General features: G+C 37.9%; 1 protein-coding gene across 1 annotated transcript in view; it reads left to right on the top strand.

Moving 5' to 3' along the window:
* RABGAP1L (RAB GTPase activating protein 1 like) overlaps positions 1-13,905 on the top strand; it is a 230,863-nt gene that overhangs the window by 6,238 nt on the left and 210,720 nt on the right. The window lies entirely within an intron of this gene.

Raw genomic sequence — 13,905 nt, 5'->3', positions numbered from 1 at the left:
TTTTCTGGTATAGTAGAAAGATTTTGAAGTGGAGTTACACTTTGATGCAAAACAGTCCACAATAACTGTGGTAATTAATGGTAAAATTATAATCTGCACATTTGCCTTCATGTGTGATCTTTCATTTTACATTAGGCTACTGGCAAACTCTTAAATAGTAGAGCTCATTACTAATGATGACGGACAGCTTCCTGTAAGAATTTAATTGCTTAAATTCTTGCTATCTCCCACATGATTTCTAACTAGAGAAGAAAAAGTAAAAGGGCAGAGAAAAGGAAAGGTGTTTTTAAGAAGCAGTAAACTGTCAGAACAAGATTTCAGTCAGCGAGTGAATCTAAGAGTGGATTTTGAAGGCCGTTTGCTAAATGGCTTAGTGAGGTCCCCATGTCACTCTTGGGCTTAGAAACGAAACAATTTGGTTGCTATCATACAGTGTATCAGTGGTGCAGGTGAGGAATGAAATCAGTGTGAACGTGACTGACAACAAAGTCCCTTCTCAGCACGTGCTATAAAACTTGTGTCATATTAATTCTTCTGATGAAAGAAATCAGTTTTGAGTAACCAGCCATGACCAAGCCGTGGTCTTCTCTTGCAAGTAAACAAATATACACTGCTCTCAGAATGTGCCTTACATTTTGTATGTGTATTTATTTATTTATTTATTTATTCTTTCATCTACAAAACCTCTATATGTCGTATTGCAAGGTCTGATGGTACAAGTTTCCAGAAGACAACTACTTAGTAATTATGGAATAGTCATGAGGTTACACTTCTTGTCAGTGGTAAGTGATGCCTAAACCTCTGACTTTCAGGGTGTTGAGCTGAGTTAGGCAGCTGTGCTTTCAGTTCAAGTATTGCTGACCTTTCTGATAAGGTCATATCTGTTGTACGTACCTTAAGTCACACAGGGTAGAAAGCAAATTGCAGATGCTGATCTGTTACAGATGTCCATGCGTATGACCTAATATCTCATTTTGGAAGGAAAAAGAATGAGAATTGAGGCCTTGTCCAATAATCTTATTCAAAGGATTGACTTTTAGTGTAAACTAACTGTATAGTTCGTTTTGATAATCTTTGCTGCTGTTTAGGGAAATGGACCCTGTTGTGGTAAATTGGTTTTTGTTTTAACCAGAAATGAATTTCCTTCTCCGTTCCCTATAATGTTTATTTGAGAAGTAGTTACATTTGAATGCTTTGCTTTTCTGTTAAATACAATTACTCAGGAGGTGTTACAGCTTCACAGTGGTGTAAGCGTGGCATGTTTCTGCTGGGTTTGAATGTTTTGGTTATAAATTCTGTAGCAGTCTGCCTTTTCTGAAGTTCCTTCAGTGGAAAACATTTTAAAGAAGATCAATTTAAATATTTTGACTTCATTACTGCACTTCGTGGAAATCTGGTATCTTGTTATCCTCTATTTCAGCATAGTAAGTAAGACAGTTCTAATTTGTACTTCTATTGCCTATGCAAAATATGACTGTTTTTTTCTGAAATTAGATAAAATTATTTTGCTGGGATCCACAGATCTGTTGCAGTACAAAAATTTGTAAAAATACAAATACATATTTTTATTTTTAACAAATACATTACAATTTAAAAAGCATGTGTGTGTTATTTTTCTCTTTGTTTTCTAACTCTATTCTCATCCTGAGATTTTAATTAGGACAGAAGCTGTGCTGTGCCCTTTCGGTGTTCAGGCCTCTGTAGGCAAATCAGTGTGAAAATAAAATGCAAATATTCTTAATCTAGTATTTTGACTCTCTATATGTGTATTTAGATACAAAATACAAGGTCCAGAATTTTAATTTAGAAGTTGGTGGAGTAATTTAAAAGCTAGCTAAAATTTGAAAATAATTTGGAAAATAATAATTTTTTCTTTGTATCTAAATAAGATATTGGTGTATTTCCCTTTATTAAGAGTTCAAATGCTTCAAGCTGGTATTTTTATCCTTAGAAGCTTGGAGTTTTTTTAATTAGCTGTTAGTGAGAAACAAATACTAGATGATATAATTTAGACTGACAAACCTGAAATGCTTGTGGCAGGAAACAGATTTTTTTTTTTTTCATTCTGTAAACCCTTCATTTTACTTTGTTCCACTGGTGTATACTTTCATTATTTCCTGTTATTTTGAAGAGAACTCTCAAATAAGTGGTTGGTGGCAGCGCTGCACAGCTGCCCCGGGTGCTGGCTGCTGAATTTGGTCTGTGTTCTGTGCATTGTTGTGCTCACTTTGGGGCTCGGTAGTGACGTGTGCTCTTAGCAGAGAAAGTAGGAAGATTTGCAGCTTTTTTTAAGGCCATATTCCACTTCCTCAATCTTCCCGATACAACTGAAATCTGGGTAGCTTTTCAGTACTTCTGCTTGAACTTAAGTGTTTGTTAAAAACAGCAGTGGAGTTGAATGAGAACTTTTGTGTGTGCCAGCAGTTGTTTTTGGAGTAAAACTTCAGCTGGGACTTGGGTCAGGCAGTCCAGTGACATTGGTCCTTTCTGTTTATGTAGACAGTTTGTATTTGCACATAGAGGTGCACTCATACCATAAGAGGTGTTTTTTAACCCTGCCATACTTCATCCTAATTGTTAAAAATTAGTGTTGGCAGTATAAACTCACAAGAAGTCAGGAACTGATAAGTAAAATTATTGTTGGGCATAACTGTTAAACAATTCTAAGGAAACGAGTAAGGAATGGAAGTCAGCAACTGATTTTTACATTGTTTTGATGGTTAAATCTTACTGTTTATTCCTATTACATGTGTGTAAAAACTGTGAGGGAAGAGGGGAAATGAGTCGATCAAAATGTCCAAGAAAATATTTTGTCAAGTTTCAAAACACTAATGTGAAGTTGGGAGTTATCCGTAGTTGCATGGAGTGACAATTTGCTTTTGACCCTTATAACTTCCTCTTTCTGATTCTTCTTTTTTTTGTCATATTGAGATATCAGTAACTCAGACTGAACATCAAGGGGTCAGACTGAAGTGTGGTTTAGAATTGAGTTTTTGATAGTAGCCAGAGAAATCAAAGGGTATAATAAGACCAGTTGAAGTGATCCTTGTTCCAGCAGTCTCTCCCAGTTTCTCTCTCTGGCCTTTGTGATTCTGTTTTTTGTTATTTGGCAGTAGTTGAGCTCCAGGAGTCTTAGTGGGGTGTATGGAAAGAGCAGGTGAGTTATTGTGTACGTTTCCCAAGAAATTCATGTGAGGTGCCACAGCAATTCTACATTTGCACAGTGCAGTTGATTATCATTGCTTTTGCTGGGGCTTCTGAACACCCCACTGCTGACTTTGCACAGACTTGGATGAGGGGTGGGGATGCTGCTGCTTTTCTAGGTCACATTTCATATTTAGGTTTGTGTAGGGACACAGTTTGTGGTAAATGGGAGTGGGGCTGCAGCCCAGCATCATCCGCAGTGGGCACAGCTGTGAGGAGCAGGTGAGCAGCACTGGCAGCAATGAGCCATGCAGTGCCCAGGTGCCCTGAGTAAAGGGAGCAGAGGGCACAGGTGCAATGCATCAACATGAGGGGATAAAGGGTTGGGCTGAAGAACAACAGGAGCAGATGCTTGCAGCCTTCTGGGGTGGCGTGGTGATGCTCTGCGTGGGCTGAATCTTTCTGAAGTTGTATGGTGATACTTTGTGAATCGTGGCCATCCTGACTGCAACATGTGCTGTAACAGGTTTGGATTCCTTGCATTGAAATTGCTTTCCTTATTCCACGGGTTTGGACCTGGCAGGGCAGCACTGCCCTCTCTGGCTCCGAGGCTGACTGGGACACTGCCTTTGGTAGGTGCAGTCTCTTAACTGTGTGTTTGGCCTTTCAGTTGCTTGTCCATAACTTAACACCCTCACTTAAAGGAAACAGGGGCAGGATGCTGACAACAAGGTGGAAAAAACTGGTTTATATAACCACATCATAGAGCATGGCCTTTTGTTCTACTTCACCTTTCTGTGACTTTTTACTTTTAGATTAGCTGTCTGTAACTTCATCTCTTTGTTTCCTTAAGTAAAAGTATTTTTTGGAAGCATTCAGTATGTAAACATGGATAGTCAGTTTTCATATCTACATTTAATGAACACCATGCATCATTTATGTTGAAACTGATGGTACAGTGTGGTAATAGTTGGGAAGCTCTCTGAAAATTTGAGAGCGAAACTTTGATTAAGACAAAAAAGGCATAGTAAACACAGATTTTTGGCTTCTCATGTCTTCTTTCGTGCAATCAAGTGAATTTATCAAACTAGAAATTTGATGAAACACTTGAAATTCAAACTGCTCTGGATAGCCAGCCTCATCGGCTAGATATTGGGTTTGTTCATGATTGTTGGCTAATGTGAGACAAGAAAATTGCATCAAGAAAATGAATGACTTTTGCTGTATTTTTGTAAGATTTTTTGCTCTTATTATATAAGCAGCTATGTTATATTATTTCAGATGTATTTCCCCCTCAAGAGTTTATTCTCTGATTTTTATAGGCTGTTGTAGATTAATTTGAGGCTTAGGCCAAAAGTAATCCACAAGATTAATTCAATATTATGAGTGAGGTGTATAAGAGCTACATAATGGTAATCTGGCAAAGAGGCTAAGTTTATTAATTTAAAAAAAAAATTAAATTGAGAGATTTTTCCTTGAGCCCAGTGATAGCTTAACCCTGAGAAGTATCGGAGAAGTCTGTTTTTGTTTTTAACAGAGATTTTGTCTTTTATAGCAATTCTATTTACTAATTTTGATTACTAGGGAAAAAACCTGCAAAAACAAGTGAAAAACTTTCATTGGCAGCCCCAGATTAATTGATCTATTGGAACCTTTTCTTTCCTGTCATCATTTTATGAAGGTCACTTTTTGAGTCTCTTTTGTAGTACTCCGAGATGAGTTTATTATTAGCAGCTTCAAGGAATTGAAGGTAACTGCAGGTAGTGCACTGAAAACATCTTTCTTGGTGTACCTTTTTGAATTACTTGCTCATATAGATTTGGAGGATACTTCCTTTAGGTCAAGTATGTTTTTGGTCAGAATTATAAATTTCTCTTTAATTGTTTATTAATTCTGTGAGCAAGTAGAGGGATTAGTTGATTGCTTTCATACTACCTTTCCAAACTTCAGTTCTGATTTGAATTACAGAGTGAATTAGATCACATGGAGAAATAACCTCAACAAACACACTGTCATTAAAAAAAACCAGTAAGTCTCTTTCAGCTGAGGAAAGTCCACATCATTCCTTAGTGCTTGTGTTCCAGAAGCTCTCATATGCACAACTCATACTAGTTCCTGGAAGAGTTCAGGTAATTTGAAAGACTTTTAACAGTGATTTGAATGTTGAGGAGAAACCTTGGTTTTTCCTCCTCTTGATCAACATAATGAATGAAGCGATTTTTTTCTTTAGGCTCTGGATGGAAAAAGCAAAAAAAAACCCAGAAAGTGAAGGAAAGCCCATACTTTTTTTTTATCATAGTATGATGAAGGGGATAGAGTGATCCTCTGTCCCCTCTAAGACCTCTTCTTACTGATGGAAGATCATCTTTCTGTTAAGGGAATGGTCTTACTATCTTCTGTGAATTTCCATTTTCTAAGACCTTTGGAATGAACAACAGAGGTGCATTATGGAATATATGTATGAAAACTTGGCCTAGCCATGTGAAATGCCAGCAGATTAGTTGTGACATGTGGAGCATGTTGAGAATTCACTGGTCAAATAAAAATTAGTGGTAGTTGAATCAGTGCACTTCATCGTACATAGAGCTGGGAGGGGGACAGTGGTTAGAAAGAGGGTCACTTGGTGTGGCTTTTTGTTGCCGTGCACATTGTTCCCTATTTCTCAGCTTCAAGCAGGTGACTTTCAGGTTTCACTTAGTCTTTAAAATAACTATGGTTTCTCTCTCCATCTTTTTATGTTATATCTTAATATTTCTATGTTCAAGTGACAATGTAAAATCCTGGCTTTGAACCTAAAGGATTTTAAATAGATGTGAAAATTTATTTTAAATGGAAATGCTTAAAATAAACTTAGGTGGGAGTATTTTATTTTTACCAAGAAGCTTGGTTTTGTTTCATATTACAAAGGGTGGGGGTGTTGTGCTTGTTAAGTATTGGGGGCACTGTTGAAACTACAGTTCTGATGCAACAGTATCAGCTGAAGTCTAGATGTAGCTGTCAAATCAAAACTCAAAGTCCTTGCAATTTTGGAAAATCTGTGATTAGCTATGAAAAAAGTGCCTAGTGTTGTTATTCAGTTAAAACTTGTGATTGCCTTGGTCAACTATTAGAATGAAAGATGTAAGATTAAAAAGTAATCAAAGGAGAATGAGATTTGAAAGGACCATGAAACATTGTCTAGTCCATGCCACAGTCACTGCTGCACTGACTGCAGGGTGGCAGCTCCTGCACTTGGTACAGAGGTGCCTAATGAGTTTAAGAATAAAATAGGATTTTGAGTTAAATCTGCAAAACCTGATATTCCCAGAACGCATGTTGCAAACCTCAAGGTAATAATTGTTGTAACCTTCAATTCTGGCTTGGAGGAACAAGGATTTTACTAACCCTGGGGCAGTCAGTGCAGGGCAGGGAGTCAGGGTTTCTGGTGGGTTTCAGTGGCGTGGTGGCACAGGATAGGGCACTTGTTTGGCACAGAAGAGGACTGGCACCTGGGATCACTGCTGCCTTGTCTCATACTGCTCGTCCATATGGGCTCTTTTGCTCTACATCATGTAATTATTTCTGGACATAGCAGCACGTGAAGAAAATTCCTGGTTGAAATACTCAGTTTATTTAATGGACAGAGGTTGTTCTGTTGACTGCATTAGACCCACAATGCTATTTTTACAGTTAGGGAATAAACCATTCAATAATCTCCTTAAAACAAGGATTGCATTATGCTTATGCTTTCGTCTGGAATATAGGTCATTATATTTTTGAGTGGTGATACAGTTGGGTAACTTGGCTGGTGATTGGTTTCAATTTGAATGCTGCCTGCAAGCATCATGTAGCAATGACAAAAAAAGCAACTTGGGTTTGCCAAATGCCAGCTCTGAAAAACTGCATACTCTTACTTGCCACTTTATATTTTCCAAAGTTGAAAATCAATTACTGGCTGCAGAGATTAAAGTGTTAGTTTTCAGTTGATGTCAGGGAAGCAGTGTGAAAGTGTAATAGAGTTGCTTTATCCTTGAGGCAGAATGAGCTACTGCTTAAATGAGTAAACCTGTTTGCTAGAACTTGATGTATAAAGTGTGGTTTGTTGGCTTATTTTTAATAAAATACACATGAAGACTGGTAATATCCCTATAGAGTAGCAAAAGAATACTTAACTATTATACTCTTTGGAAGGGAATAAATAGGAGAAAAGTTTCTCCTAAGTGGCTGAGAATAAAATGTATTTCCTTAGGTTGGTTAAACACTAATTGGATAAGCAAACATCAGCTGTACTTTGAAACAGCATTAATCAGTCTGTGGCAGCAAGAGGCAAGTGTGCTTGTGTGCTCTGTTCTACTGATGTCTCTTCCATGTGTGGACAAATCTTAGGCCTGAAAATTTATTTAAATAATTGTTGAAAATAATCCCACCAACCTTGTTTATAACTTTGTTTTTCTAAGGTGTGGCTTGTCATAGATGACTCCTGCTTGCTCCAATTGTACAAATAAACAGAAGGAAGCCCCCAAATTGCTGGGAGGCTGCCTTTGTAGCCTGCAGCTTTCCTGACATGCTTTCCCTTACCTTTACCTGGTATTTCATCTAGTGTTCATGATGCTTCTGCCACCCAGTATGTACATTTTAGGGGGTGAAGTCAGTTTTTTCAGTTTGCCTTGCTTGAGTCATGCTTCAGCTCACTACCAACCATATGCCCACCATTCCTCTGGGAATGGTTCTTCACCTCTGTGGTTTTAACTTTAAGCTAAATAAAAGCAGTATTTTTTCCCCTCAAACAACTCCATACTGTGACTGTAATATTTAAGTGGTTCAGTGGGTTGTGTGTAACACAGAGATTCGAGTCAGGAAAGCTGGTTCTCTCCTTTCCACCAAATGTCTCAGTATTCACACTGAGGTGTGTTTGACAGGTGCTGCTTATCATGTATTTGAGGCAATGCAGATGTAGTATGTTTTTGAAAGAGCACAGACATTTTCTTGTTTGTGTAGCTGTCTTTTGATTCTGTTTTCCTTAAATTGCTCTTCTTTGGCTATGAGATTGATTTTGGCTATTGAATTGCAAAAAGATCTGGAGAAACCTCTGTATCTAGGCACCCAGTACAACAATTCCAAACAGTTTGCCATCATGAACAGACTAATTATTTGCTGTTGGCTACATAGTGGAGGTTTGCTTTCTCAGAGGAGACAGTCTTGCCAAAATAACAGTGGTTACTTTCTGGGGGTTTTTGCCCTTTTTTTTTTTGTGGGTTTGTTTTGTTGTTGTGTTTTGTGGGTTTTGTTTTTTGTTTTTTTGGTTTTTTTTGGAAAGATTTTGTTCTTAACACTGCTCTCCTGGAAATAAGAAGGATTTTTTAATGTATATATATGTATGTGTTTAAAATACAGTGATACAACTCTGTTGCTTATTAAGTTTATTTTATTCCTGGGAAATTGTATCAGTAAGCCAAATAAATGGCTGTTTGTTTTTTCCATTACATGCTTTACATAATGTTTCACTGCCAGAGATAAGACTAGGAAACAATGTGTGGATAATAGAACAGTTTTTAATATGAGCACAAGAGACGGTTTCTCATGAAAAGATTACACAGAGAAGTTGAAATTTAAGCTGAAATTGTAGTGCTGTTGTGGTCAGTGAGATTTGAACAAACTGGTTTTATGACATCTAGAATTTTCTTCTGCGAATGTCAGTTAGTAGGGAAGAGGGTTTTGGGGCAGCTAGTAAGCTGTTCTGCCTCAACATAGAGAATGATATGGAATTTTATCAGGTTGTTTAGCCTTTCAGTGAAGAAGCACTGAAAAGGTGAAGCTTTGTGTGTTTGCAGCACTTCTGGCTTTCTGGGGAAAGTGTCCCCCATTAAAGATAGGGAGCTCATGGGGTTGGAGCCAGAGTTTTGATCCATTTCTTTTATGTCTTTGTGGCAGTCACCACGCCACTTCAGTAATCTGGAGAAATGAGTCATGGGGTGATTGCAGGGCTTGTCAGTGTAATGCACATTTTGCTGGCATGCACTGTGTCCTGGAGCTGAAAAAAGGGAATAAATCTTGCCATTTGGTGTGTATTTCTACTTCAGACTTCAGTTAGCAGAAGACAAATTTCTGCATAGCTTATTGGACCTTCCTCTTCACAAAAGTCCCAGAAATTCTCTTGAGGAACCATAGTTATGAAAATAAGTATAACTTATTTCCCAGTGTTTTGGGGTTTTTCTGCAGTTTGAGATTGTCAGGCAAGCTGTATGGCCTTGAAGCCTGTCTTTTATACAAGCCTGTCCATAATACAGGATGATTTTGTTTCTCTGCTAAAAAATATGAATTAGCCTGCTCTTGATTATCTTCTTTCAAGCAGTTAAAACTTCCTTTCATGGCATGTTTCGTGTTGCTTACTGAAAATAAGTCAACCTTTATCTTAATTGCTGTCTTTTCATAGCTCCATATTTTCTAATGTTTTCAGTGCTTATAATACTGAAGCAAAAGAGGTTTTTTTTTTCTTTCTACAAACAGTGACCTAGAGCAGTAACTTTGAAATATTTATTGCACACAAACTGGAAGTAAATACAAAAAAACTTTTGTAGCTGCTTCAGAAGACTGGTTCATGTAAAAATTATGTTTACTTTTGGAGACCAGGTTGCAGAGGAAATGTTTGCATCTATGGGGTCTGCAAAGCAGTTTTCTTCTGGAAAGTCGGTGGCTTTCCAGAACTTTGGATTCTTTCTCCTGTGATGGTGTGTGTGTTGCCAGCAGTGCCTTGGCCTGTGGTGCTCTGCAATCCTGTGGATGTACATTGCTGCCTAGGTGTTCTGTATGTGGTGTGTTTTTGCAAGTCTGGATTCAGTGTGAATACATGGCAGAGTTATGGAGGGCAGGAATCAGGATTGTTTTCTATCCTGTGTCCCTTGCTCTGATTCAGGGCTGAATCCCCCTGGATTTTCTGGAATCACTGTTCTTCACCTTCTCTTGCTCTTTAATCACTTAGGCTGCTTTACAAAGGCAGCTGTAGTGAAATTGGAATGCCTGTCTGGAATGAAGTGGGGAAGCTGCTGGCTTTGAGCCTTCCACAGCTTAGTACTGAACATATGTGAAGGTAAGTTCTGACCACTGGACCCAAAACAGTCCAAGTAGTATGGCTTGGTTACTTTTTATCCAGGACTGTGTGTAAGCAAAACACTGGGAACTGATGTACATCAGAGAGGTTGGCTTGAGCAAAACTACATAATAAAGCTCACAGATAGAAGCAACAGTTTTTCTGCAGTCCTTGTGTTGAATCCATAGCTTAAAATATATTTTGGAGAAAGATCCATCATACCTCCACACACACTTTCTCTTAAAACTATGTCTGAATAATTTTGTATCTTATAAGTTCTTAAAATCTGTCAGAAAACCTTTTCTGAATGTCTTATAAAAAAATAATTAAGAAAGAGTATGTCTTTCTTTCACTGATTTTAGAAAATTTCTCCTGTGTATTTGTTCTTGACCTTCTGTGTGTGTATGAGATATCGTTCACCAAAGGATGGGGGAAGATATATTCTCTATAGGAACAAGCATGACTGTTCAAGGTACCTCTTTTGTAGCAATGACTTCCTTGCAGTAGCAGTACACACTTCCCAGTGTTTCCTGCTGTGAAGAGAACTTTGGCAGCAGAATTTATTGTCATCTTTTGGAGGGCATTGTTGGAGAAGCCACTCTTGACTCCTGTCAGCTCCTCATTGCTGTTTGCTGCCCTCCAGAAACTTCAAACTGGTTAAGCAAATGCTAAACCTCATTCCTCAGAATTCTGAGCCAGCATTCAGCTGTTGAGCTCATTAGGGAGTAAACCTGATGTGACTGTGGACTGAACAGCTGTCTGTGTGTTCTGACTAATGCAGTCAGAAATAAATTCTTACATTCTTAACTTTAAACTTTTCATCAGAAAGGGCAATTTAAAAAATTAGATGCTTGAGTTTAGTAGTAGAGTCTGTTCTTAGTTTTTGTTTGTGTCTAGTATGTCAGCTGTCAATTTTTCTTTGTAGGAAAAGGGAGGTTTGAAGTGAATAATTTGGTAGTGAGTGAAAAAGAGGACTAGAGCCAATGACACAAGGGAAATGAGAGTGACCATCCACTGGCTGCAGGTGACTGGAAAGTCCAGAATGTTTGTGTGTTTCTTCTTGTTACTAAAGAATAAAAAAGCTTCTTCAGATGTTTTTCTGTTTTTCAACTTTAATGCATGATTCTTTTAGAGAAATTTTCATTCTTTTTATTGCTTTTCCTCAAAAGCACTTAGCTGAAATATTAGATCCTGTGTCTTTATAATGAAAAAATAAAAATCTTTTTTCTTTAGATAACTGGTGTAAGTCACAATAGTCTTCATGAGAATCACAGCTATACTCTTGAGTAAAGTTCATGTCAGTTGAAATTGTTTAGTTTGAAGAAATAACTTGGTTATGATAGTTGGTGTCTGGCATTAAAACCTGGTTTTGGTCAAAGACTGATCATAAAATCTGCTGTATAAAGCTTTTCCCAAATGCCTGATCTGCTTGTGTTTGTGTTTTACTGCCAAACTGAAGCTAAAGTGGTTTTGTTTGTACTGCAGTGGGCTAGGGGAACACTGACAGTAATGAAGGACTGGAAAAGGGGTTCTGGGGTGCTAATTTATCCAGTTAATGTCGTTGTGTATAGAAAGTGTGTGTCTGCACTGGTTGTGGTGGTTTAAGCTGCTTGTAAAGGCAGACTTGGAGTACACTCTAAACACATTAAAGGCTTCATAACTCAGGAGTAATTACAAGAAAGTGTATGGTATGCTGTGAAAGTATCTGACCTGAGTAAGGAGCTCTAATGCTTATAATATTTATTTTCAGGCTAATATTTAGGATGTAGAAATTCTCTAAAGCTCCCTTTACCCATATGGGGCAAGAATAAGTATTTAGTGTACTTAGTAAATACAGTATGCTTCTGTATTTTCATGATCCTACTTTTCTTTGGCTTTACAAATGGTACATTTTTCCTCCTTTTATTATTGAAATACTGCTACAGAAAACATTTCCTAGTTCACATGTTGCCTGTTGGTTCTTCACTGTAGAAAGAAGAACTGGTGATAACAATGTTGGCAGTCTGCATTTGACTGATGAAAAAGAAAGTAGAACCATTTTATGTTGGAGTTTGTGTTACTCTCCCATAAGCAAGCACAAAAATTAATGAGACTAAAACACAAAACTGTCAAAGTAGGATATCTTGTGAGCCCTCCTTTGTGCAGGTGTGCTGGGAGTAGTGTCTGAGGGTTCATTTTTGTCATCAGGTGCAGCAGTAAGAGGTGTGCAGTGGGAGGAAGAGGAGTCTCTGATAGCCTGGACCTTTGCTCCTAATTTGACTGACAGTCACCTCTACTGTTTTCTCCAGTGCTGATGTCATGCAAAGATAGTGGTTCTTCAGGATATACTGTTTTTGGGGACCATAACTGATGGCTTTTCACTGCCTTCAAAGAGTTCTGTAATAACTGACCTTCACTTTCACATAGAGGATTTACTTTGAAATTAGTATTTCAAGCTAGATTTGTTTTTTATTGCAAACAAGCTCTGTAGCAATGTTTTTACAGCACTTGTTAAATACAGGTAGTTAAACTTTATGTAACATACTTAAAATCTCGTGTGGGAAAACCTTGTCTTTCTCTTGCCAAGAAAATCTTTAAGGATTTAAAAAAATGAAACAAAATCTATTGCAGCAGTGAGTTCATTATGTGGGCTGGGTGGAACTCTGCTTACATCATATTACAGGAAAATATTCCTGTTTGTGGTTGGTCTAGAGATATGAAAGGTGTCAGAATGTGTGAAACTGCTCATCCAAATTTGTATTTGTGGGCTACTCTGAGTATCCCAGCTGTTGTTTAGAGCCTTTTTTATAAAGTGATTTCAAATGAGTTTTTATGCTGTAGAAGTCACTTATCTAAAGAACTTGAATTCTTTTTTCTGGGATTCCTACATGTAATACCTTGACTGGGTAGATGGGTAAAGCTGTGGTTTGGTTAGAGAGAGGGAAAAGCTTTTTGAGGAGCTGCATATAAGTTATGTTAAGCCAAGTCTTTGAAAGGGCAAAAGCATGTTGACTATAGTTTCAAAAATGATAGAAAATACTAGTATTGAAAGTTGTCTAGTTTCCACACATGCTTTTTTGGTTTGAAATTGCTCAACTTTCTGTTCCTGCTTAACATCATAAGTAATACCTGTTCAAAATGGTGGAGGACATGCATGTCTTTGTTCTTTTATGTGCTGTTTTTCTGGTTCCTAATAGCTAAACCTAAGTCAGCATTCTTTTCTTGATCATTGGGTGTTTGGAATTTGAAGAGAAGCAAGAGTGGTGCAGTTCTGCTCCTTGGTGCTGCTGGGAAGGGCAGGGTGAAGCTTAACCTCTTCTTGTTCCTGCTCACAGCAGATGTGGCTTGAGCTGTTCCTCCTTGGGCACCTTGCAGCCTCCCAGAGGTGACAGTCACAGATTTTCCCCCCTGTGCTGCTGTGTGTGACTCACCTGAGCTCTGACTCCTAAGCACGAGATATCCCAGCACTCAGCCAGAGCAGTGCTTTTCAGGAAACTGGACTGGAAGTGGACCATGTGTAGAAGTACATGCTTCTTTTATGGAGTCTGAAAATATATTTCCCCTTTTTGACACAGAAAATATAAAAATAGATGAATTTAAAATAGTTACAAAAAGTCTAAGATTCAGCTCTTTATTCTCTAAGGAGTGAGGGAAGACACTGTGAGTTAATGTAGGTCATGCTGGCTTTATTTGGTGGATACCTACAATAGGTGTCC

Source organism: Lonchura striata, chromosome 9 (assembly GCF_046129695.1).
Source record: "Lonchura striata isolate bLonStr1 chromosome 9, bLonStr1.mat, whole genome shotgun sequence".
In the NCBI taxonomy this organism is placed as follows: Eukaryota; Metazoa; Chordata; class Aves; order Passeriformes; family Estrildidae; genus Lonchura; species Lonchura striata.
Note: the sequence above shows the minus strand (reverse complement) of the source record. Positions and strands in the feature narration are given on the sequence as shown.